At 40.3% G+C, this 26,387-nt stretch overlaps 1 long non-coding RNA gene across 1 annotated transcript; it reads right to left on the bottom strand.

The window, feature by feature from the left end:
- Window positions 1-244: 244 nt before the first annotated feature.
- Window positions 245-24,052, bottom strand: LOC139020159 (uncharacterized). The gene is made up of 4 exons (XR_011473201.1): window positions 23,994-24,052; window positions 14,521-14,649; window positions 1,099-1,233; window positions 245-323 (listed from the first exon to the last, which is right to left on the bottom strand). It is a non-coding gene; the product is annotated as an uncharacterized lncRNA (long non-coding RNA).
- Between the last annotated feature and the right edge of the window lie 2,335 nt (window positions 24,053-26,387).

Here is a 26,387-nt window from a genome sequence, read left to right as displayed (position 1 = left end):
TATATATATATAGAAGCATTATGTTGTACACCTGAAATTAATATAATGTCATATGTCAATTATACATCAATTTTTTTTAAAAAACCTATCAGTGGTAAGTCTAATACCTTGGCTTCTTCAAGTTCCTTGTCGGCAGTATCCACCACAAAATTTTTCTGTCTTTCTAATTGCTCTGCTAATTGGTCAACTTTAATCAATTCTTTGCAAAGGTGCTCATTGTGGCTGGTTAAATTATCTATTTGATTGCTTACCACCTCCTTACTATTCACGAGGTTTCTAACATATTCTTTCAAGGCATGATTTGTCTGCTTGAGATCTTCAATCTGTATAATTAGAAAGAAAATAATCACATTAAAATATGTCCTTGGCTTCCCTCTGAGGAGAACAACTAGATGGCTGGAATCAAAAAGGTAGATTTGCTTCCCTGGCAAGGAGACCTAACTATGTATCTTTCTTTACTTTACGAATTTTGTGCCATGTGAATATTTTTCTTATCTGAAAAAAATATCCTATATAATAAAAGGCTAATACACAAATCAACCAAACGGTGGAACGACTGGTCGCTATGATACACACTGACCACCAGGGGGCAGATGCTCAACTCAGGAGCTGGCCCCTGGTGGTCAGTGCGCCAGCCAGAAGCCAGACTCATGGTTGGCGAGCACAGTGGCAGTAGTGGGAGCCTCTCCAGCCTCCGTGGCAGCGCTAAGGATATCTAAGCTGTCAGTTGGACATCCCCTGAAGGATCCCGGTCTGTGAGAGGGCGCAGGCCAGGCTGAGGGACCCCCCCCTCCCGCCCTGAGTGCAGGAATTTCGTTCACCATGCCTCTAGTACAAATAAAAATCAAAAGATTAAGATCTATATCTTTCAAGATAATTTACAGTTTAATAAAAAAGAACTTAATTACTATTGATTTTTAACCAAACTATTAGAAAAATTGCCAAATATTTATATCTGCAAAAAGAAACCATGGTCTTAAAATTATTTAATTATAATAATTAATATAATCAATAGGCATTCTTTATAATTAAATTTCTATTTATTAAAAAATATGCTAATTCTTTAGAAAAGACCTTTTGAACATATCAATAACTTACTTGACTAAGCTAAATACCAGATCAATCAAGTATTTGCTGATTAATACGGAGGACCACAGCTTTCCTTCCCAGCCCACTATCAAACCATCAAGGGATGAAGAAAAGGGCCTTTCTATCACGAAGGTGTCCAAATGCCTTTAAAGGGGAAAATACATATGTTAGATCCAGTGGACAATGATTATATGTTGGGAGCTATGTTAAATTCCAAATATACAAAGCTAGGTTAGGTACCTGCCCTCAGAGAACTTACTGTTTACTTGAGAAAATACAAATACAATATGTGAAGTGCCACAAAAGACATGTCTATGAGATAAAGTAGTGGCACAAAGATCCTTTCCCATAATATTTGACTCTCGTTGTATTTTTAACAATATTTATTGAACACCAACATATTCAAGGCACTGTTTCAGTATACTCTGGAATGTGTGAGATGACAAATGAAAAAAGTCTTGGTCTTTAAGGAGCATCTAAAATTGCTAAATCCCTCATCTAATTCTTAGTTCTAACATTATTCTTGCTCTGACTTTGAACTTTTCAAATAACTATAGAGACAGTTCTTTCCAATCCATGAAAATCAACAGTTTTCTTTAAAAACATAAACTTTATCTATAATTCATCACTATATAAAAAAGTATCCTAAACATTATGAGTTATATTTAACTATACTACAATGACTTTTATTTTACTCAATACATACCTAGAAGGACCATAAAATCGAGCCTACAACTGAGGCATGTACCCTACTGGGAATCGAACTGTGACCTCTTGGTTAATAGGTCTACCCTCAATCACTGAGCCACACCAGCTGGGCTCCCTTTGGCATTTTGTAAAGTGCACAACAACTTGTCAGATTTAGAGGTAAAGAGTTTGAATTATCAAATCCAGGAAATAAGAAAAATGTGAATAATAATAATTAAAAAATAAATAAACTGCAAATGCACATATCTTCTTAGCTAAGTCTTATCACACTGGCCTGAATTTTTAGCAATACGTCCTACTCTCTTCTCTTTTGGCCTTTTCCTATACACAGCTAAAAATTCTTTGAAAATGAAAATTTGAGATAACACCTGGGTGCTTGAGAATGAATAAGATGAAAGAATGCCATTTGTGATCCCAGCCCTACTGACCTGTCTGGCCTATCCACCATCCCCTATACAGACCTAAGCTTCAGACACACTCAGGAAACAATCTCACTAAACTCATTTTAAAACCTGTATTAAGGAAGTTATTGAAAATGTTATATACTGTCACTGAACCCTTTTTTATGAGAATCCTCAGGAAAACATGGAGTTCTTCTGGATACCTGGATTGTTCCTATTCTGTGGACTGTGGATTATTTACAGTCCACAAAGGCAATTTCCTTTTTGCCTTTGCCTCTTAGAAGTGTAAAGCCAATCTGGAGCAACTACTACAGAAGTCCGTTCAATGAACCTGTCTGCTATTTTCATCTCACACTTTCACCGTTTAGTTCCCCCTATTTTTATTTTCATTATTAGTATTTTTTTAAACTATGGGATGTGGGGTAAGTAAACAGATGAACTTCAATTTATCTATCTATGTAACTTTTTGTCTTTGTTCATGATTTCTATAGGGGCGCATTTCTGAGCGACTACAGCACACTATAGATGCTCGCTAACCATCCACTGCACCAGGAGAGAGTAAACGCTTCTCCTCTCCGTGCTTCCATAAAGCCTTTTAGTTTTATCTTAGTATTTTATAAGATATGTTATAATTACTATTTTTATTTCCCTGTCCCTTCCACTAAATTATAAACAACTTTAAATGGACTGTGTCTCTAATTTCTTATTCAACGTTATTCTCATTTTTGTATCATTATATTTTTAGCACATAAATTATTGTTAAATGAATAAATAAAACAAATGAATTATAAATGCACAAACTCTTCCCTCTCCTCTGAAATCAAGCTCTACTTTCATACATTTGCAAGACACAAATTGCCGGGGTTCTTGTCCCAGCATTAAGAAAGGTTCAGGAATCTGGAAAAGGCACTGTGTGTAGATGACATAGGAATCCAGAGACTAATAAAGAGTCTGGAGACGAGATATAATTTTGAAAGGCATCGAGGGTCAGAGGACCTTCAGCTAAAGGAACTGAAGACTCCCTCCTTGTCTAGGACCCTTGTTTTTATTAACACAATTTGTCCTAAGGCAAGGTGGAGATAATACACTTCAAAGGGTAAGGTTTCAAAGGATACAGAAGCATTGTCAGTTTGGGGAATAGCCTATGGCTGTTCAGGTGTTTGGCCAGTAGGAGGCAATATCATGTAGATTAAGATGCCCTTTAACTGTCTGGCAGCCACAATCAGTTTCCTATTCAGGTTTGGGGAAATGCCTTTAGCCATTCCCAACAGGTGACTACATGTGTAACTCAACCTTGTTGAGTCCCCAAGTTTCATCAATCTTTTGATGAAACTCTTGAAATTATGACAATTATGCTGGAATTGGTTCCTGACAACAAATACTTTGAAAGAGGCAGTTTAAGGCAGTCGGAAGGATATAGGCTTTGGACTAAGACAGGCAGATTTAAATCCCACTGTAGCCCTTCACCAGTAACTTAACCTCAGGCAATTTATCATATTTTCTTGATCCTAAGAGGTACATTCTGACTTCAGAAAAAATAAATAGAAGCCTCTTGAGTTGTATCTGTTAAATGGAGATAATATCTACAATATAGAGATATTAAGCCCTAACCGGTTTGGCTCAGTGGATAGAGCATCGGCCTGTGGAATGAAGGGTCCCAGGTTCGATTCCAGTCAAGGGCATGTACCTTGGTTGCGGGCACATCCTCAGTGGGGGGTGTGCAGGAGGCAGCTGATCAATGTTTCTAACTCTCTATCCCTCTCCCTTCCTCTATGTAGAAAATATCAATAACATATATATTTTTTAAAAAATAAATAAATAAAGAGATATTAAAGTTCAAGTGAGCCCTGGCCGGTTTGGCTCAGCGGCTAGAGCAACGGCCTGCGGACTCAAGGGTCCCAGGTCCGATTCCGGTCAAGGGTCAAGGGCATGTACCTTGGTTGCGGGGACATCCCCAGTGGGGAGTGTGCAGGAGGCAGCTGATCGATGTTCCTCTCTCATCGATGTTTCTGGCTCTCTATCCCTCTCCCTTCCTCTCTGTAAAATATCAATAAAATATATATATTTTTTAAAAGTTCAAGTGAAATTTCTGATAGATAATAGGTGCCCCAAAAAGTAGTTTTTCTAAACAAACAAATAAACCCTTTTATTTTAAAACTAGTAGCCTGGTGCACAAAATTTGTGCACATTAAAAGGGAATTATTGCCCTAACCGGTTTGGCTCAGTGGATAGAGCATCGGCCTGTGGACTCAAGGGTCCCAGGTTTGATTCCGGTCAAGGGCATGTACCTTGGTTGCGGGCACATCCCCAGTGGGAAGTGTGCAGGAGGCAGCTGATCGATGTTTCTCTCTCATCAATGTTTCTAACTCTCTATCCCTCTCCCTTCCTCTCTATAAAAAATTAATAAAATAAATATTTTTTAAAAAGGGAATTAATTAGCAAACTAGCCACCTGTCGATTCCGTTAGGAAAGGGGCTCCCTCCTCCTTCCTGTCAGGGTCCAGGGTGCAGGAGAATGGGGTTCCTGGCTGGCAGGCCACTGACAGCAAGCTATCCAACAGTGGATTCTGTGAGGAATGGGGCTCCCTCCTTTCTACTGTCAGGGTCTGGTTTGAAGGTTGGCCACGACCCCTGTTGGGCCAGACCCAGAGTTCTACCACGCCATAGCCTCCACCTCAGCAACCCAGGACTGACTGCTGCTGGGCGCTCCTGGTGCTCTGAGGGTGGGTTCTTCCCTCAGGCCACACAGGAAACAGCTGGGGAGGGCACAGCCCTTGGCAAAAGGACCCAGGATTCAGTGGGTCCACGCTCCGAGGGCGGGTTCCTGCCTCAAACCCCGCCCTTGCCGGGAACAGCTCCAGGAAACAGCTCAGGGGAGGAGCAGCCCTTGCCAAGACAAACCCTGCAGGACTGACTTCCTTCTGCTTGGTCGCAATTCTGATAGTCGTGATGAAAACCACCCATGGTTTTTATATAAGTAGATAACTGAAGAACAGGAAGTTGTAAACATGTACAGAGAGGTCTTATGTGCCCTTAACCATTTCCCCAGTGGTTAAATCTTAATTATAAGACAATGTCAAACCCAGAGATTTCACATTGGTATAATGTGTGCATATTGCTCTATATGGTTTTATCCCATGTATATTGTTGTAATACCACCTCGACAAGATATAGAACTATTCCATCACCACAAAGATCACCCTCCTACACCTTTAAAGTCACATCCTCTCCCTCCCCATCTTTAACTATCTTTTGGGGGACAGGAAATAGGAATTACTGGTGGATATGAGTAAGGAAGGATCAGCCTGAGGCTCTCATGAGTGAAGGGACTGCTATTTGTCCAGGAGGCCACGATTATGGATGTATTTGATTCCATAGTAATCTGGGATAAGCTGCTTTTCAGCTTCCATACCTTCAAATTCATCCGAATTAAACTCAGTAAAGCCTTCTTCTTGGAGATGTGAATTTTCTGGTGACCAGGGAACTTGAACCTGCCCCTGTGTAAGGCCTCATTCACATGGTCCTTGTTCTGCAGCTTGGTGTAGAAGGACATGGTGACTTGGCCAATATGGACCCTGGCCACTGTGTCCTGGGGCTTTCCAAAAGCATCCATATAGATTGGGAACAGCATGAGGTCAGGCATGAGCGTCCAATGGAAAGTGCTGTCTCCAAGGTCCCTTAGGGCAACCCATACAAGCAACAACAGTCATTGCATGGGGAAAAGAGCATGGTTGGCTTAATTGTTTGTAGACCATCCTTATCTCTTAGCAATCACTAATCTCTATAATTTCATCATTTTGAGAATGTTATATAATTAAAGTCATATGATACAGATCAGTATGTGATCTTGTGATATTGGCTTTTTTTCTCAGCTCAATGTTTTTGAGATCTATCCAAGTTAACAACTTAGATCAATAGATTCCTTTTTATTGCTGATTAATATTCCATAGTATGGCTTATCACAGTTTACTCACTTACCAATTAAGGGAAACTGTAATTGTTTCTAATTTTGGGTTATATCAAATTAAGCTGCTATGAACAATTGAATAGAGGTTCTTGAGTGGACGGTAAGTTTTCATTCTAGGTTGTATGGTTAATGTAGGCTTATTTTCCCAGAGTGGCTGTACCATTTCTCATTCCCACTGGGAATGTATGAGTGATTCAATTTCTCCTCATCTTAGCCAGCATTTGGTCCTGTCACTATTTTTCATTTCAGCTGTGCTTATAGGTGTACATTATTTCATCATGGTCTTAATTTGCATTTTCCTGATATTTTTGTGTTTGTCAAGCCATACATCCTTCTGTGAAGTATCTCTTCATATCTTTTGCTTATATTCTAATTGAATTATATGCTTTTTATTGTTGAGTTTTGATGAATTCTTCATGTGTTCTAGATATGATTCCTTCAGCAGAAATATATGTTGTAGTTTATCTTTTCATTCTATTAACAGGATCTTCCATAGAGCAAAGGACTTAAATTTTATGAAGTTGAAACTATCTTTTAAAATTTATTTTATGACTTATACTTTTGGTGCCATTTCTTCACCACGCTCAAGGTCCTGAATATTTTCTCCTATGTTACCTCTACCTAGTTTTAAATTTTACATTTAACTCTATGGTCAATTTTGAGTTAATTTTTGTATATGATAACGGTTTAGAACTAGGCTTATTTTCTTCCCCTAAAAGATATCCAATTGCTCCAGCAGCATTTGTTGAAAAGATTCTCCCTGCTCACAATTCTGCATTAGTACCACTTTCAAAAATCATTTGGCTGTACTTGTGTGGGCTAATTCTGGATTCTCTATTCTGTATTATTGATGTATGTGTCTATCTTCTAACAATACCATAGTCTTTATCACTTTGGTTACATATTAAGTTATAGAATCAAGAAGAATAACTAATTCCTACAAAAATACAACCTTCCAAAACTCAATCAGGAAGAATATAAAAATATCAATAGGCCAATAACTATGGAAGAAATTGAAGCAAGTCATCAAAAAGCTTCCAGCAAACAAAAGCCAGGGGCCAGATGGCTTCACAGGGGTTTTACCAAACATTCAAAGAAGAACTAAAATCTATCCTCCTCAGACTATTCCAAAAAATTCAAGAGGAAGGAACACTTCCAAGCTCTTTCTATGAAGCCAGCATTACCCTAATACCAAAACCAGATAAAAGACAACACAATGAAAGAGAATTACAGGCCAATATCCCTCATGAACATAGATGCCAAAATGCTGAACAAAAGTCTAGCAAATCGGATCCAGCATTACATCAGAAAGATCATACACCATGACCAAGTAGGATTTATCCCAGGGATGCAAGGATGGTACAATATTCACGAATCAATAAATGTGATACATCACATAAACTAATTGAGAGATAAAAATCACATAATCATATCAATTGATGCAGAAAAAGCATTTGACAAAATCCAATACCCTTTCTTGATAAAAACCCTCAGTAAAATGGGAATAGAGGGGTCATACCTCAACATAATAAAAGCCTTATATGACAAACCTACAGCCTACATCATACTCAATGGTCAAATACTAAAACCATTTCACCTAAGAACAGGAACGAGACAGGGATGCCCACTTTCACCACTCCTGTTCAACATAATACTGGAAGTGCTACCCATAGCAATTAGACAAGAAGAAGAAATAAAAGGTATCCAAATGGGAAAGGAAGACATAAAACTGTCATTATTTCCAGATGACATGTTACTGTACATAGAACACTCTAAAGAATCCATCAAAAATTATCAGACTTAATAAATGAATTCGGCAATGTAGCGATTTGGTGATACAAAATTAACACCAAGAAATTTATGGCATTTTTATACACCAATAGTGAATGTATAGAGAGATTAAAAAAACAATCCTATTTACCATCGCACCAAAAAAATTAAGATACCTATGAACAAACTTAACTAAGGAGGTAAAAGACCTGTACTCGAAAACTACAAGACACTGAAAAAAGAGATAGAGGAAGACATAAATAGATGGAAGAACATACCATGTTCATGGATTGGTAGAATCAACATCATCAAAATGTCCATACTACCCAAGGCAATCTACAGATTCAATGCACGCCCCATTAAAATACCAATGGCATATTTCACAGACCTAGAACGAACTCTCCAAAAATTCATCTGGAATTTTAAAAAGACCCTGAATAGCTCCACCAATCCTGAGAAAGATGAACAAAGTAGGAGGGATCTCAATACCAGATATCAAGCTGTATTACAAAGCCACTTTTCTTAAAACTGCCTGGTACTGGCACAAGAACAGACATATAGACCAATGGAATAGAATAGAGAATGCAGCAATCAACCCAAATCACTATGCTCAGTATTTGACAAAGGAGACAAGAACATACAATGGAGTCAACAGTCTCTTCAAAATGATGTTGGGAAAACTGGACAGATACATGCAAAAAAAATGAAACTAGACCACCAACTTACACCATAACAAAAATAAACTCAAAATGGATAAAGGACTTAAACATAAGATGGGAAATCATAAAAATATTAGAGGAATCCACAGGTAGCAAAATCTCAGACCTATGCCAAAGCAATATCTTCACCAATACAGCTCCTAGGGCAATGGAAACTAAAGAGAAAATAAACAAATGGGACGTCAAAATAAAAAGCTTCTGTACAGCAAAAGAAATCATCAACAAAACAACAAGAAACCCACTGCATGAGAGAACATATTTGCCAATGTTACCACCAGTAAGGGTTTAATCTCCAACATTTACAGGGAACTCATACAACTTAACAAAAGGAAGATAAACAAGCCAATCAAAAAATGGGCAATGGACCTAAATAGATACTTTTCAAAAGAGGACATAAGGCCAAGAGACATATGAAAACATGCTGGAAGTCACTAATCATCCGAGAGATGCAAATCAAAATGACAATGAGGTACCATCTCACACCTGTCAGAATGGCTATCATCAACAAATCAACAAATGACAAGTGTTCGTGAGGAAAAAGGAACCCTCCTGCACTGTTGGTGGGAATGCAGACTGGTGCAGCCACTGTGGAGAACAGTTTGGAGTTTCCTCAAAAAACTAAAAATAGAACTCCCTTTTGATCCAGTGATCCCACTTCTAGGAATATATCCCAAGAAACTAGAAACACCAATCAGAAAGGATATATGCATCCCTATGTTCATAGCAGCACAATTTACAATAGCTAAGATCTGGAAACAGCCTAATTGCCCATCCGCAAATGAGTGGTTTAAAAAACTGTGATACATCTACACAATGGAATACTACACTGAGGCAACAGCATGGATTGACCTGGAGAGCATTATGCTAAGGGAAATAAGCCAATTAGAGAAAGATAAATATCACATGATCTCACTCATTTGTGGAATATAACGAACAACATAAACTAATGAACAAAAACAGATCCAGAGACAGAAAAGCCTTGATCAGACCGTCAAACCTAGAGGGGAGGTAGGGGAGGGTAGGGGTAAGAGGGAAAGATTAACCAAAGGACTTGTATGTATGCATATAAGCCTAACCAATGGATACAGACACCAGGAGGGTGAGGGCATGAGTAGGGGGGTGGGGGATAGTGGGGGAATAAGGACACATATGTAATAGCTTAATCAATAAAGAAAAAAAAAGAATGACTTTGTTTTTTCCAAATTGTTTTTGCTAGAATTTGAGAATGTTAAATAAATAAAACAACTTAGATCAATAGATTCCTTTTTATTGCTGATTAACAACTTGGATGGACATTGCATTATACCAATATATTGATTTGGACAGAACTGACATCTTTACTATATTGAGGCTTACAATCCATAAACATATGTCTTTCCATTTGTTTAGATCTTCCATTTCATTAGCATTTTGTCTTTTCAGAATACAAACTCATAGCTTCTTTATTAGATTTACATCTAATCATTCCATTTTCTATTTGAGTAACTATAAATAGTAATGCATTTTTAATTTTGATTGCCACGTTATATATAGAAATATACAGAAATTTAATTGTTTGTCTTGTATTCTGACCTTGCTAAAATCATTTATTAGTTCTGCCTTTTATATTATATATTTATGAGATTTTCAAAGTAGAAGATCATGTGATCTACAAACAAGGACAGTTTTATTTCTTCATTTCAAGGTCTGTGTGCCTTTCAACCTTTCAACTTGGCTATATCCTGAAAGGGTATTTCTTGTAGACTGCATAAAGCTAGGTCATGTTTTTTAACCCATTCTGTCAGTTCCCATCTTTTAAGTAATATATGTACTTAATGTAAATACTTTTGTTACAATTCAAGTGTGGCTTTTTTGTTCACTGTTATGTGCACAGGATGATACCCAAACAACTGAGTCATACCAGCCTGGGCTGTATAACTTTTTAATGGTTGCCCTATACATTCACAACTTATTGCAGCCTACATTTTACAGTTTGAGTGAAGTGTAAAATCCTTATCTCCCTTTACGTTCCTTTATCCTCCTCTATTAATAATTGTCTTAAATATTATCCTCTACATGCATCGAGAACTATATTTGAAAAAGATACATTAAAAAACTAGAAAAAAAGAAAACTATTATATTTATTCATATTTTTGCTCTAAATGTTGTCCTTTCTTTCTTTCTACTCTTCCAAGTTTGCTTCTTTTATCTCCATCATAGTTAGAGAAATTCCTTTTGCTATTCTTTGCTGGCAATCAATTCTTTTAGTTTTCTTCCTCTGAGAATGTCTTGACTTTCCCTTCATACAGAATACTGAATTGACAGTTCTTTTCTCCAAACCTTGAAAAATGTTGTGCCACTTCCTTCTAACCCCCATGTTTTCAGATCTGCTGTAATTTGAATTGATGTTTGCCTCTAGGTAATGAATTCTCTGATTTCAGGAACATTTGTGGTCTTGAGTTTTCACAGGTTTAAATAGAAAGTGTATTGGCATGGGTTTCTTTGGGAGAATCCCTGTAGGCATTCATTCACCTTCTTTAATCTGTTTTATGTCTTTTATCAAATTTGGGGAATATTTAGCCATTATTCCTTCAAATACTTTTTCAGCCTCTCTCTTTTCTGCCTCTCTTGCTGGACCCCAAGTATCCAAATGTTGTATCTTTTGTTATGGTTCTACCTGTTCGAAACCTCTGTTCACTTTTTCAATCTATTTTCTCTCTATTGTTCAGGTAATTTCTATTTTTCTGCTCTCATGTTCACTGATTCATTCCTCTCTCCCTGTGTATTTTGTTGTTTGAGAACACTGAGTTTTTAATTCTGTTACTACATTTGTTTTAACTAATTTTTTTGTGATGAAATAGACATACCATAACATTTACCATTATAACCATTTTTGTGTGTAAAATTCAGTGGCATTAAGTATATTCATAATGTTGTGCAACCATTCTATATCCATTTCCAGAACTTTTCCATCATCCCAAATAGAAACTCTGTACCCATTAAACAAATTCTATGAATTTTCCTATTCTAGGTACCTTATATAAGTGGAATTGTACAATATTTGTCCTTCTGTGCCTGCCTTATTTCACTTAGCATAATGTTTTCAAGGCTCATCCATGTTGTAGCTTCTATCAGCATTTCATTCTTTTTAAGGGTGAATAATATTCCATTGTATGTACGTGCCAGTTTGTTTATCCATTCATCTGCTGATGAATATCTGGGTTGTTTCTACCTTTTTGCTATTGTGAATAATGCTGCTATGAACATTGGTTTCCAAGTATCTGTTTGAGGACCTGCTTTTAATCTTTTGGGATACACCTAGGAGTAGAATAGCTGGAAAAATACTGCAATTCTATATTTAACTTTTTGAGCAGCTGCTAAACTTTTTTCAACATGGCTGCACCATTTTAACTTTCCCACCAGCAACCATACAGGGCTCCAGTTTCTCCCCATCCTCACCAATACCTGTAATTTTCTGTTTTTTGGTTGGTTGGTTTTTGTTTTTTATAATATCCATCTTAATGAGTGTAAAGTAATATCTCATTGTGGTTTTGCATTTCTTTAATGGTTGGTGATCTTCTCATATGTTTATTAGCCATTGATAGACCTTCTTTGGAGAAATGTCTACTCAAGTCCGTTATCCATTTTTGAATTGGATTTGTTGTTGCTGTTGAGTTGTAGTTCTCTATACTATATTCTGGTTATTAATCCCTTATGTGATATATGATTTACAAACATTTCCTTCTGTACATTTTTAATAAATTTTATTTTTTAGAGCAGTTTTATAGAAAAACTGATCAGGAATTCCAGAGATTTCCCACATGCCTTTTGTTTCCCCACACCCAAACATACACACACCGTTTCCCCTTTGCTTTACATCTTGTAACAGTGTGGTACATTTGTTACAAGTGATGAACCAACACTGATACGTTATGATTAACTATACTCCATAGTTTACATTAGGGTTCATTCTTTGGGTTGTAGATTCTATGGTTTCTGACAATTGTATACTAACATGTAACCATCATTATTGTATCAGACAGAATACTACCCTAAAAATCACCTGCGCTCTATTCATCTCTCTCTCTCCCTCCAAGGTCTCAATGTTTTGTCTTTTTCAGGTTGCATAGTTAGAATCAGAATATGTAACCTTTTAAGATTGGCTTTTTCCACCTAACTATATGCTTTCAAGGTTCCTTTTCTGTCTTGTTGTGGCTTGATAACACATTTCTTTTTACAATTCCATTCTATGGATGCACCAGTTTATCCATTCACTTATTGAAGAACAATTTGGTTGCTTCTAAAATTTCAATTTGGTTCTTGTTTATATCTCTTTATATCTTTTACTTCTTTGCTGAGATTTTCTATTTTCTTTTCTATATCCCAGGTATGTAAAAAATGCTTGCTGAAGCATTTATAAGATGGCTGATTTAAAATCTTTGTCAGATCATTGTAATATCTAATTCATATCAATCCTGGCATATCCTGTCTTTTCTCACTGAAATTGAGATCTTCCTGATTTTTAGGATAAGGAGTGATTTTTTCTTTTAATTAAAACTTGGTATTCTAAGACTCTGGATCCTGTGTTTTAGTGGGCTTCCTGTGACACTGCTCCAGCTAGAAAGGAGGGACACTGCTTTGTTCCTGCTTCGGGGGGGGCGGGGGGGAGTCCATTTTACCTGAGGCTTCCATGGACACCTGGAGAAGGTGAAGCTCCTTGTTCCTGCTGGGCAGGGATGGAAGTTCAGGCTCCTCACTGGGCCTCTGCTGATACCACAAGAGCATGGAGCAGAGGTGCCTCGCTACTGCTCTCACATGTCCACCACTGCCACCGTGGGTGGGTGGACTTGTTCGTGCTGGGTCCTGGTAAAGCCCTAACTCTGCATGTTCTCCTCGGACACCACTCCAGCAAGGAGGAAAGGAGGCACTTCACACCACCCGGTGGGGTAGCTGCTTGTAGGCTCCCCATGTGCTTCACACACACAAAGTGGGGTTGGGAACGTCCCTTACCGCTTTGTGGGCACAAAAGTCTTGGTCCCCAACTCAGCCTTCTTCTTTGACACCACCTTGTGGGGATGGAGAAGTTGGTGAGGGGAAAGGGGAATATGAGGTGCAGCTGGGGCTTCTTGTTACAGCCTGGCAAGGATAACCGGCTAGGCTCCTAGTCTTTGTGGGCAGAAACAGGGCTATAGGTTTTCCACAGTGTTGCTTAGAGCAGGCAGTTACTGTCTAAAAGTAGTCTTCCTTGCTAGGTTGTCCCTTTCCTAGTCTTGGTGTGTTGGGGTCCCTAGTCAGTCTTCCTTCTTCCTCCTGCCTTTCAGTGTTCTATGCTTGTTTCATACACAATGTTCAGGGTTTTTAGCTGTACTTAGTAAGAGGATTATGGAAAAGTAAGTCTACTCCTTCTTCCTACAAGAGGCAATTTCTTTCAATGACCTTAATTAATAGCTACCCCACAGATTAGGCACCAGGAGAAGAGAAACAAAGCTCAACTTGGAGTTCAGAGAACTGCATTCAAATCCTAACTAACTTGGGAATTCAGAGAAATCCTAGCTCTGTCATTCATTAGTCCAGTACCATAATTCTTTAACCTCTTGGAACTTCAGCTTCCATGTCTGTAAAATAGAAGTAACGACAGTTTCACAAGGTTGGGATGAAGTAAGATTATGTACTTGAAAGCACCTCATAGAACACCTGGCACACAGCTGGCACTCACTGACTCAGACTCTGTGTATCAAAACGGTTAAGATAAAAATGAAATGATTTTAGACCCAGAAAATAAAACCATAAGCCAGCACTGAATTAATGTTCTCCGCCTTCTTATTTTAAAATAGGCCCCAGCCAAAATTAATTCAGGGAAATAAGTACATATGTAAATTAAATGTAACCTGTAATTTCAGTGTAGAGATGAATTTATCTTGAGTTCTCACTTGTTGTTCTAGCTGGAGAGTATTCTGGTATTTTCCAGCTTTGGAAACTGGAGCCCCTAGACCAAAATCATGTTCTTTGGTGGTAACCTAGTGGAAAGAATAGGAATAATACTAGGACATTCTTTTTAAAACAGCTTTGTGATCTCTCACAACAGTATATAAACTTTTTAAATTAACCACATTCTTAGGTACATTTTCAATTGGTTTTAACCTTGTCATACCAGCAAAGAATATTTCAGCAAGTTTTACGTTCTTAACATTTTATGTTATAAAACTTTTTCTGTGTGCTTTCCAAATATGAAACTACAATATTGAACATGCTTTTCAAAGGAGACATACCCCAGCCTATCCCCTTGGTAATCACTGTACTAAGAAAATATTGGGTCAGCAGCAAATTAAATATCTATCTCTAGGTCTGTGTTTTCCAAAAAGGTTTGCTACCCATATCACAAAGGGCTGGCTTCTTTCTAATCCTATATAATAAAGAGGTAATATGCAAACTGACCATCACTGCAACACACAAGATGGCCGCCCCCATGTGGTCAAAGATGACTGGCAGGGGAGGGCAGTTGGGGGGAACCAGGCCTGCAGGGGAGGGCAGTTAGGGGTGACCAGGCCAGCAGTGGAGGGCAGTTAGGGGTGACCAGGCCGGCAGTGGAGGGGAGTTAGGGGTAACTGGGCTGGCAGGGGAGCAGTTAGGCGTCGATCAGGCTGGCAGGGGAGTGGTTAGGGGGCAATCAGGCAGGCAGGCAAGCGAGCAGTTGGGAGCCAGCAGTCCTGGATTGTGAGAGGGATGTCTGACTGCCCGTTTAGGGATCAGGCCTAAATGGACAGTCGGACATCCCTCGAGGAGTCCCAGATTGGAGAGGGTGCAGGCTGGGCTGAGGGACACACACACACACACACACACACACACACAACCTTGCATGAATTTCATGCACTGGGCCTCCAGTGTATTAATAATTCCTATAAATAAGAAAGGAAAAGAAATACCTTGGTAGAAAAAGTGGCAAAGAATATGGATACTTTACATACATGACTTTTAAATAGATTTAAAGATACTCAATCTCACCAGTTAGAGGGATACAAATTGAAACAACCTTGGATACCATTTTTCAACTCACACTGGCAAAGATAAAATAGTTGGATATATAACGTAGTATTGTTATACACCACTGGTGGCAGTGTATATGAAGTACAATACTTATGAAGATCAATTAACCGTTTGAGTCCCAAGCAGCGCGATTGCGCTGCTGAGATTTTATGTCAAGAAAACCCAGCACATTTCGAACATTGTGGACAGCTGATGGTGTGTTACCGATTGTCGAAGTCGCGCGCTCAGATTTACTGACACAAGTACATCACACAGCTCCTTTTAATTAATATCCGTTTGAGTCCCATGCTTGGTATTTCTCGACATAAAATAAAACAAGCGCTATCACGCTGTTTGGGTCTTTTCTTACTCATTTAGAGAAAGCGCAGTTGCGCTGTTTGGGATTCTTCGACAGTGTTTTTTCAATACCCCCTGGGACTCAAACGGTTAAATAAAATCTACAAACATTACAAATACTCATAGCTTCTGTACAAATAATCCCATTCCTAGGAATTATTCCCACATACATATTTGTTCATGTGCAAAATAACAAGATATTTCACTTTAACATACTACACATACTAATCCACATTGTACATTTTTACTTGACAAAGTGTCTTAGAAATTGTATAATTTAGGAACATAATTTGTTCTTTTCCTGAATCAAGGCTGCCTTTATGTTAAGGAAGAGAGAATTTCCTATAAGTATCTTAGATCCCTCCTGGCAACACAGCTGTTATACTCCAGAATCAGGATCCCCCAGCCACTAAGCTTATGTCATACAATGTCTAATCCAGCACTTAGCAGTGTGACAGACGTCTCTTCCTTTTTTCCTTTTCCTAAACAAAACACAAGTCTGTGTTTCTGTTCTTCACTCCAGCAGTTATTGCCTCACTTGTAACTTAGCATTAGATCCCACAGAGTATTTCTAATTATGAATCGTTTATGCCTTTATGGGGTAGGCTGAAATCCAATTCCTTATACAGTTTCTCTTGAAAAATATGTTCCTACTTATAAACATTTGACTTAGAATAACAGAATCAAATGACTCCTCCCTATAGTACTTTTCAATTTTTTTAGTGAATATACAAATCACTTGGGAATCTTATTAAAATGCAGATTTTTATTCACAATATGCCTGAAATACTGCATTTCCATAAAGATGCTCAGCAATCCTTATTGGGCTAGTATAGAAACTAGACCCATAAAACATCCCATAAAACAAGCATTGAATTAATATTTATTCTCCATCTTCTTATTTTGAAATAGGCCTCAACCCAAATTAATTCAGGGAAGTCAGGTACAGTCTAAGCCTACTTAGCATTCAGAGCTCTTATGATTTGGTCCCTTCCCATGACTCCAAATTTATCTCCTACTTGACACCTTCAAGAATCCCTCAATTAAGGACAAACTATTCCAAACTACTCCACATTCTTTATACATTCAGAAACATGTTATCTTTTTAAAATATATATATATTTTATTGATTTTTACAGAGAGGAAGGGAGAGAGATAGAGAGTTAGAAACATTGATGAGAGAGAAACATCAATCAGCTGCCTCCTGCACATTCCCCACTGGGGATGTGCCCGCAACCAAGGTACATGCCCTTGACCAGAATCGAACCAGGGACCCTTGAGTCTGCAGGCCAACGCCCTATCCACTGTGCAAAATTGGCCAGGGCAGAAACATGTTATCTTTTATTCGTTAAGCCTTGCCCTCACCCTTTTATCCATTTAACTAACAATGAAGACATCCCTAAAGGTTCAGCTAGAATTCTAGATTCTCTTAGAGGTTTTCTTTGTCTTCTCCATCGAATAGTGATCACTTCTTCAATGAGAATTTTGTATATAGTCGTTATAGAACAACTTATGTAGCTATTTGGTTTTCTGGATGCACATCTCCCTCACATGATCATTAGAATGTTAAGAACAAGCAATGTCCTAGAACTCTCTGTACTGCTCCAGCCTGCACAGAGCTGTCTGTGATAGGAAGGTATTATAAAATTTAGTAGAAGTGACAAAAAAGCAGTGTACCACAGCAGATACAATTGAATATTCTTTCTTCTCTTTGGGAATCTCAATGGTCAAGTGGGAGTTCTATAAAATAACCCATCAGACTAATCTAGAAATTAAAAGTAGGAAGAGGCCAAGAGACTATCACATTAGAGCTGCTACTTTCCCTGCACTAGCTTAGGAGGCAGTAAAAAGGGAGATAAATCAATGTATCTGAAATGCCCTTGTCTAGCCTGCCACCAGAATATTCTCCACATTCCCATGATCTTTAAATGGATTGTGAATGGAACTTGTGTTCCTGTACATATCTCAGAGGATGCAAGTAAAGTACTTTGCGAGCAGCAAACTGTTACCATAAACATCCAAGTGAGAACCACAATCATTCTCAATTGGGAAGTAACATAGCATAGTGGTTAAGGGTGTGTTCATTAGCATCAGACTGTTCATGTTCATCATGCTAGTTCTGCCGCTTCTTAGCTGCATGACTAGAGGCAAGTTACTTCTCTGGCCAAGCCTTCACCTATAAAATGGGAATGATAACATTACTCACCTCAAAGAGCTGCGATGAGGATTCATATAAGTAAAGCACTTAGAAAAGTGCCGGACTAAGCAAGTCTAGATATATAATTATTATTATTAACCATTACTAGTATTCCTAATTCTTCTCAGTGACTCAACTTATCTAATTGGCCATCAAGTCCTACTGATTTTTCACTAAAATCTCTCTCAAATTCATATCTTCCATTCCTATCACTGTTTCAGTTCATATTATCAGACTGTAACAGTCACATTTATTCAATTCTCAAATTTATAAACAGAGTAATGATGACCCAATATTAGATTCTGGGGACAGAAATATGGAAACCAAATAAAAAGCTATAATTTCAACCCACAATGATCTAGGGAACTCCAGAACTAATAAATCAGAAATTTGAGTACAGCAGGATTAGTACACACTAGAGGAATGAATGCACATGGATGCTAAGGGAATATAGAGAAAAGGACTACAAAAGAATATTTCTGAGTTCTAATTCCCTCCAAAAGACATAGAATGGATTTTACATGTTCCCCAAAAACTATGACTACACCCTATCAGAGCACATTATATTGTGTTTATTGGATGTCCATAGCCATTGCAACTTAACTTGTGTAAAACAGACCTCTAATTCTCCCACCTGCAGTCTGCTCTCAGCACGCCTCCACTAGGCTCCTTCCCAGTCTCTCCCAGGTCAAATGGCAGTGCCAGAGGAGTCACCTTTGTCTCCTCTTTCCCTGATCCCCATCAAATGCATCAACAAGCCCTGTTGGTTCGAACTCCAAACCCACCCACTTCTCTACACTTTTATTACCACTTCCATGGTTCAAGTCGCCATCATCTCCCACACGGATTACTGCACGTTTCCTAACTGGTCTTTCTGCTTCTATGTTGCTCCCTGCAGCTATCTTCCAAATGGAGATGAAAAGATTCACTTTAAAACAATGAGATCCTCCTCAAAAACACTCCAATGGCTCCCCAATGCAAGTAGAATAAAACCCACCGTTTTAAGGTCCTATGTGATTTGGGCCCTGCCTTCACTTTCCTAAACAGACCTACCACTCTCTTCGTTGTCCACCTGCCGGCTTTATCGGTTTTCTTTCTGATCCTCTACTGAACCACTATCATTCCATGTTAAGGCCCAGCCTATGCCTGGCTCCATCTTACCCCCAGCTCAGCTCTTGGGCTCTTCCCTAACCTCTTACCTAAATAGCCTCTCTCCTAGTCACTCTCTTGTTAGGTTATTTACACTTATATCATTTGAAATTATATAATTTATTTCTTCACTAGTTTTCTCCCCCTACTAGAAGGTAAGCTCCAAGAGATCTAGGCTCTTATCTGCTCAATGTCATAACTGTAATGCCTAAAAAGGTGCACAGCACAAAATTGGTACTCAATAAAACATCTACACTAACAAAAGAGAAAGATGCAAATTAACCGTCAAGCCATGCCCACCAGCCAATCGGGAGCCAGTATGCAAATTAACCCAACTAAGGTGGCCATGGCCACAAAGCTGGAGTGAGCAGGAGGCTTGGGTTGCCCCCGGCGATGGAAGAAGCCAAGCTTCCCGCCTGCCCTGACCGGCCCTGGACTCCACTCAAGGCTATAAAATTTCAATTATAGAAGATAAATAAATCCCAGATACCTGCTTCCAGGCCGCCCTGGAAAAAAAAAAAAAGAAAAAAAGGAGAAGCTGGGAGCTTCAGTTGCCTGCCAGCCTGAAAACGGTCCTCAGCCCCTCACCCAGACTGGCCAAGCACCCCAGTGGGGACCCCCACCCTAAAGGCGGTGTGGCCAGCCTGAAAACAGCCATCAGCCCCTCACCCAGGCTGGCCAGGCACCCAAGCGGGACCCCCACCCTGATCCGGGACACCCTTCAGGGCAAACCAGCTGGCCCCCGCTCATGCACCAGGCCTCTATCCTATATAGTAAAAGGGTAATATGCAAACTGACCCTAACAGCAGAAACACTGGGAATGACAGGTCACTATGACACACACTGACCACCAGGGGGCAGACGCTCAATGCAGGAGCTGCCCTCTGGTGGTCAGTGAGCTCCCACATGGGGAAGCTCTGCTCAGCCACAAGCCAGGCTGATGGCTGCCAGTACAGTGGTGGTGGTGGGAGCCTCTCCTGCCTCCTCAGCAGTGCTAAGGATGTCTGACTGCAGCTAGGCCTGCTCCCCACTGGCAAGTGGACATCCCCTGAAGGCTCCTGGGCTACCAGAGGGATGTCTGACTGCCAGCTTAGGCCCGATCCCCTGAGGAGCGGGCCTAAGCCAGCAGGTGGTCATCCCCGGAGGGGTCCCAGACTGCAAGAGGGCACAGGCCGGGCTGAGGGACCACCCCCACCCCCCCAAGTGCACAAATTTTTGTGCATCGGGCCTCTAGTTTTCAATATAATCAATGTTGATGACTGGAACAAAGTAGTTTTAATGGTAGGGATGGGGTGGAAGCAAGTTTGATGAGGACTAATAAATGAGTTAGTACTAAGGAAAAGGAAGCATGATTGTGAGAAGAGAGGTAGAGTGAAAGTTAGAAAAATCCAAGGTTTTTGAAGGGTCATTACAAAGTAGAAAATCTTGTTTCTTAATTCTCTTACATCAAGGAAAGCTTCCAGAATTAAACAAAAGCCCTGGGGTCTCTCCTAAATGCAAACACATACACAACTTCATAGTTTCAGGGGATTCAAGAGCCCTCTAAGTTCTCGTACTCCAGGTTAAGAAGCCCTACAGTTTTGTAAACACAATAAAGATTCTAAGACATGGGTTAATGCTAACTAATGGAGCAGGGCCACTGGGCTAACAAGAAACCCAGATATAGGCTGTGCACCGTCCTCTGAGACAAGAAAGAGAAAAGCAAGTTCAAGTAAAGATTAAGATAAGGAGAAATATGTTTAAAAAAATTTTTTTTATTGATTTTTAGAAAAAGAGAGGAAGGAAGAGGGAGAGAAACATTGATGTGAGAGCAAAACATCAACTGTCTGCCTCCTTCACGCATCCCACTGGGTAATCGAGCCTGCACCCTGGGAATGTGCCCTGACTAGGAATTGAACTGGTGGTCTTGCAGTGCATGGGATGAAACCCAACCAATTGAGCCACACCAGCCAGGGCCAATTTTTCAAGGGATAGATATCTGCAGAAGTTCCTGCCTGGTAGAATTTTAATTTTTCAGTAAAAAAGGAGGTAAGCTCATTTGCTAAAAGGTATTACCAGTATTGAGCAAAACATCAGGTATATAATATGTGTCAATAAATGTCTACTGAATATTTTGTTAGAACACTGGAGTATTTTATGAGAGATTCTGAATGCTAGTTCCACAAAAGGTCAACTTGTTTTCTTTTTATAAAACTGTCCCCAAGTGTTCAAACTGATAGACACCTTGAAGTAGGAAGGAATAGCCTCACTAACAGAGATACAGAGAAGCACACAAAGTTTTATGAACAATTTTGAGACAGGTATTTGTATTTATGATAAAAATCTGTGAGTAAACGTTTTGGTAATTCACCTCAAACAAAATAGTAAAGCCACAACAGTCAACCTTTCCTATGAAAAAGAAATAACCTCTCCTAGTCATTCCATTCAAACCCAAAGTTCTTACTTCTCTTCCATTCAGATTATACTGTAAAGAAATAACTTGTGTTTTAAAAGTTCATAAATAAAGGTCTTAAGAGAGGAATCACTTATGAAGACCTCTTGGGTACATAAGGGGTTAAATAGCTATTTTCAAGAGGTTTTTATGAACTTACAGAATTTAATAATATTTAAACTGATGTCATACCATAACTAAGATATGGGACTGCCTTACTAACTAGCTCACTTCAAAAGATTACCATGGGGAAATAAAAGATTACCATGGGGGACATGTATAAGAAGCTTCACAATAACGTTCTTCACATTCACCAAAACTGTAAAATCTTTAATGTCCACCGAGAAGAGTAGATCAGTTGTGATACTCTTACATCAGAACACTGAACAACAAACTGTTTTAAGAAGCAAAATGCAAAGAAATACTTAGTAAAATTTCATTTGCATAAGTTCAAAAGCAAGCCAAATTAGAACATGCATATTCACATACAAAGATGGAGGAAAAGCAAGGAAGTGGCTAGCATAGCTACATCAGGGGAGAAGGGCGTGTGATGGGAAAAGGGAATAAATCTAGTAACACCTGCTCTAACTGCCTCTGTACCGGGAGGACTTCAAGAGCAAATGATCCTACAACGAACTGGACCAAGCAACTGGAGACCAGGACAGAAAGACAGCCTGAAAGCTCTACAACTGATTAGATGCTGGGCTAAAGCAGTGGTTTCTTTCTTTTCTTTTTTTTCAGAAAAGAAACATTTAAAATCAGATATATTTGGGAAGCTGCCATTAAATAATGCCAAAATTTATCATTTCAAATTAATATTTCATTAACGTACCTTCCTAATTATTTCCCACTAACTAAGACTGATTTAGCCCTGGGCAGGTGGCTCGCTGGTTGAAGTGATCTACCTTTGTGGGTTCCACTCCTAATCGGGGCACAAACCTCGGGTGCCTGTTAGATCCCAGCCTAGGGAGGCAACCGATTGATGTTTCTTCCTCACATCCATGTTTCCCTTGTCTCCCTAGAAATCAATAAAAACATATCCTCCTGAGGATTGGGTGAGGATTTTAAAATTGGGTGAGGATTTTAAAAAGATTGATTTAGTTGATTAAAATAAAAACCAAAAAAAAGTTTTTATCCTGGAGGCAGGTTTGAATGTGACACGCTCCTTTTACATTTATAACTAACCTATTTCCTCTACTTAAAGGCCGACTGTTATTTATTTCCTTACAACCACAAAAGGCGTAGTTGAGATGCCAGTAGAGGGCATTTAAAGACCGAATACCGGGAGGTATGAGGGCATGGAGGGGAAGAAGGAAAACTCGGACACCGTCATCTTTGCAAACTTTTCCTGATGCCGCGATCCTTGACTTTGTTTAAAGGGAAAGAAGTATTCCTGTGCGTATCTGGGTATCAGGCCCATGACTGCCTCGGTTCTCAACTGCCTCCACTAGTTTCAGACAAAAGCCCGCTCACCCTGCCTTTCCCGGGCGCTGAAATTACATGAGGTTTTCATGAGGACGCCCTTCCTCTCGGCCCTTCGCCCCCGAAGTCTGTCAAGAGCTCAGAAGTGAGAGGCTGGGAGCCGGGAGCCGGGCTGGGCTCCCCGATCTGACTTCCAAAGGCTCAGCTCCGTCCGCAGCATCTCTAAGCCCAACAGCCCCCCGCAACCCAGCGCAGGGCGGCAGGACGCCAAGCGGTCACCATAGGAACTGGCCAGCCCTGCGCTCCCGAGAAAGGGCGGCGGGAGCAGGGCGGCTCCCGGAGGGCTTCCCGGGCCGAGCTCGGCCGCCACTGCCCCTCACAGCAGCTCAAGCCGCGAACCCCTGCCTCGGGGTCACCCCGCCCCGACCCCACACACGCCCCTGGCCGCTGCCTCCTCAGAGGTCTTCCGGCCCAGAAACTGCTGGGCCCCCACCGGGCCATCGCCGCGGCCTCTACCTGGGGGGCCAGGTCCCTCCCGGGACTTCCCGGCCCAGCCGCCTCCTCGGAGCTCATCCCGGCGCCTACCAGGCCGCCGCCTCCCGCAGGGACTCAAGTCCCACCCCATCTCCATCCTCCGCCCTCTCCCCGCCCTTCCCACCCCCAAATGGACCCGGCCCCGCCCCGCTGGAGGTGCAGGTGGTGGAAGACGACACCTGACGGGAAGGAGGCGGAGCGGTTAGCACCGCCCCGCGCCCCGTCGACTCCGCCCTCACGCTCTGTACCTGAGGGGCGCTTTTCCTCCACTTCCTGGCGCCTTAGCTCCACATCCTTTCCTCAAGCCCACAGTCTCTGTGCGCACGCGTACCTGGCTCGACGCTCCCTCTCGCAGGGACTACGAGGCCTGCGCGCGCACCCACGCACGTGGCGACGCGTCCGTTCACGTGCCAGCCCTAGCAGACGCCTAGGGAAGGCCTCCTCGTGGTCCATCCGCGCCGCGCAGGCGCACACCGCACAGCGCCGAGTTTCCACAGGAGCGTCCGGTCTCCTAGTAACAGGGGCTAGCCCTTTTCCTTGGTAGCGGCACCTGGGTGGAATGCGCATGCGCATCCCGCAGCTTTCCCAAAGCTTTCAAACACCTGCAGCTTTGCTGCCAAGAGGTTGTACCACTTTTCCCATAGATCAGGCGCCATTCTGGACCCAGTGAACTCCTTATCCCCCAGAGCTGCTCTTGGGTCCTGGGAGGTTGGCGCGGTCTCCTGCCGCAGCCGAGTGTCAGGGAGCCTCCCAGGCCGGGTCCTGCCAGAGCACCCAGGGAGAGGGCCGGTCTGTTCTATGGGCGCCAGGGGCCTGCAGTCTGCCAGGGTCAGCTCTGGGTCAGGGTTGAATTGGGAAGTGGCAGCACTAGCAGTGAAAGCGTAGATTCCCGATTGGTATCCCTTCTCCACACGCTGGTCCCTTTCCAGAAAAACTGGTAGTTAACCAAAAAAAGGAAAGGGTACACTCCGCAATTGATATTTAAAGTTTTATCGACTGTTTTCCTGTCCAATTCTCTATTTTAGGGAACACTATTTTAACAACCAGGAATAATATTTTTGGCCATCCAACTATGTTAAAATTAACCCATTACCTAAAAGTAGAAAAGAGAGTTTTCAGTGAAAAAGAATGAGAACTGCATTTTATTCTGCTAAATTTTTGGAGCCTTACTAGAAATGTCAATGTAATATTTCTTAATGTTTAACATGCCCCACTTTTCTTAACCCAAGGGCTTCTCATCTTTATTGGTGGCTTTATCTCTTTCTCTCTCTCTCTCTCTCTCTCTTTCTCTCTCTCTCTCCCTCTTCACAGATGAAATAGATAACTAGGTTTTTAAAGCTGTTTTTTGATTATTTTGATTTAGTATTCGCATGTGCATTTCAAAAGTAATCTCACATGTGAAGAGACTAACAATTCCTGTTTTTGCCTGGTAAGTATTCCTTTTCCCCCCTCATAATTTTATCGACAGACATAAACAAATTTTAAGTTAGAACAAATTCTTCATAGAAGTGCATTTAAATAAATATAAGTGCCATATGTTTTCCATTCTCTGCTCTGATTTTTTTTCATCATTATGTGTGCTGTAACATTTTCTCATATTTTGTAGCATTTATTTTCAGGTATCCTATAGTTTGTAAGTATAGCTAGATACTAAAAACTTAAATTGAGTGTTGCTGCTATTTTAGATAAAGAAGTCAGAGGCCCTGTTATTGGGGAGCCACCTGTTACTGGTGGCTGTGGAGCTCTTGGGGTGCCATGAGAGTAAGAATTTCCTGAAGCCCCCATGGGAAAATGAGTTGTCATGGAAAGATTTATAGATGATGTAATTTTAAGGGAGTTCCCTTTCAAGGTCCCATCTCCCTTCATCTCCCTATGGAAGAATTCCCATTTTTGTCTTCAGCAGGGTTAAGCTTACCCCATCATGTTCAAGCTTTGCTCTCCCTTCTTGGAAATATGGACTATATATTAAAATAGCTGTTAAGTTCAGTGCATACTAATTTTATCATTTGTGTCATTTCTAGATATGTTTCTATTCCCATCAACTGACTTTTTTCTCCTATTTATGGGTCATATTTTTATGCTTGTTTCCATAGCTCATAGTTTTTATTGGCTACCAGACATTGCAGATTTTACACTGTTATATGCTGGAGGTTTTTGTTTTTCTTTAAATATATTTAGACTTTGTTCTGAGATGCAGTAAGTTTACTTGGAAATATTTTGATCCTTTAGAGCGTCCCTGTTGAAAATAGTAACCACTAAACACATATGTCTATTTGGATTTATGTTAATAAAATTAAGTAAAATTTAAATTTCGGTTCCTCATTTGTACTATACACATTTCAAATGTACACATATGGCTATTGTCCAATATACTATATTGGACAATATAGTATTGGACAATATAGTATAGTATTGTCTAATATAGGATTGGACAATATTTGAAGAAAGTTATGTTGGTCAGAGCTGCTTTAGAAGCTTGCTTTTAAGCTTTGTCAGGTCCAAAACAGTCTTTATCTAGGGCTAATTTGGCCCCATTACCGAGCCAAGATCTTTGTGAGGACTCTATTCAGTGCTCCATGTATTAGGAGCTCTTTCCATTCTGGCTGGTGGGAATGCTATTCTTGGCTGTGTATCTGCCTTCC

The sequence above is a fragment of the Myotis yumanensis genome, unplaced genomic scaffold (genome assembly GCF_028538775.1).
Source record: "Myotis yumanensis isolate MYYU_CA2020_CCGP unplaced genomic scaffold, mMyoYum1.0.hap1 SCAF_11, whole genome shotgun sequence".
Taxonomy (NCBI): Eukaryota; Metazoa; Chordata; class Mammalia; order Chiroptera; family Vespertilionidae; genus Myotis; species Myotis yumanensis.
The sequence above is the reverse complement of the archived record's forward strand: the minus strand, read 5'-3'. Positions and strand labels throughout refer to the sequence as shown.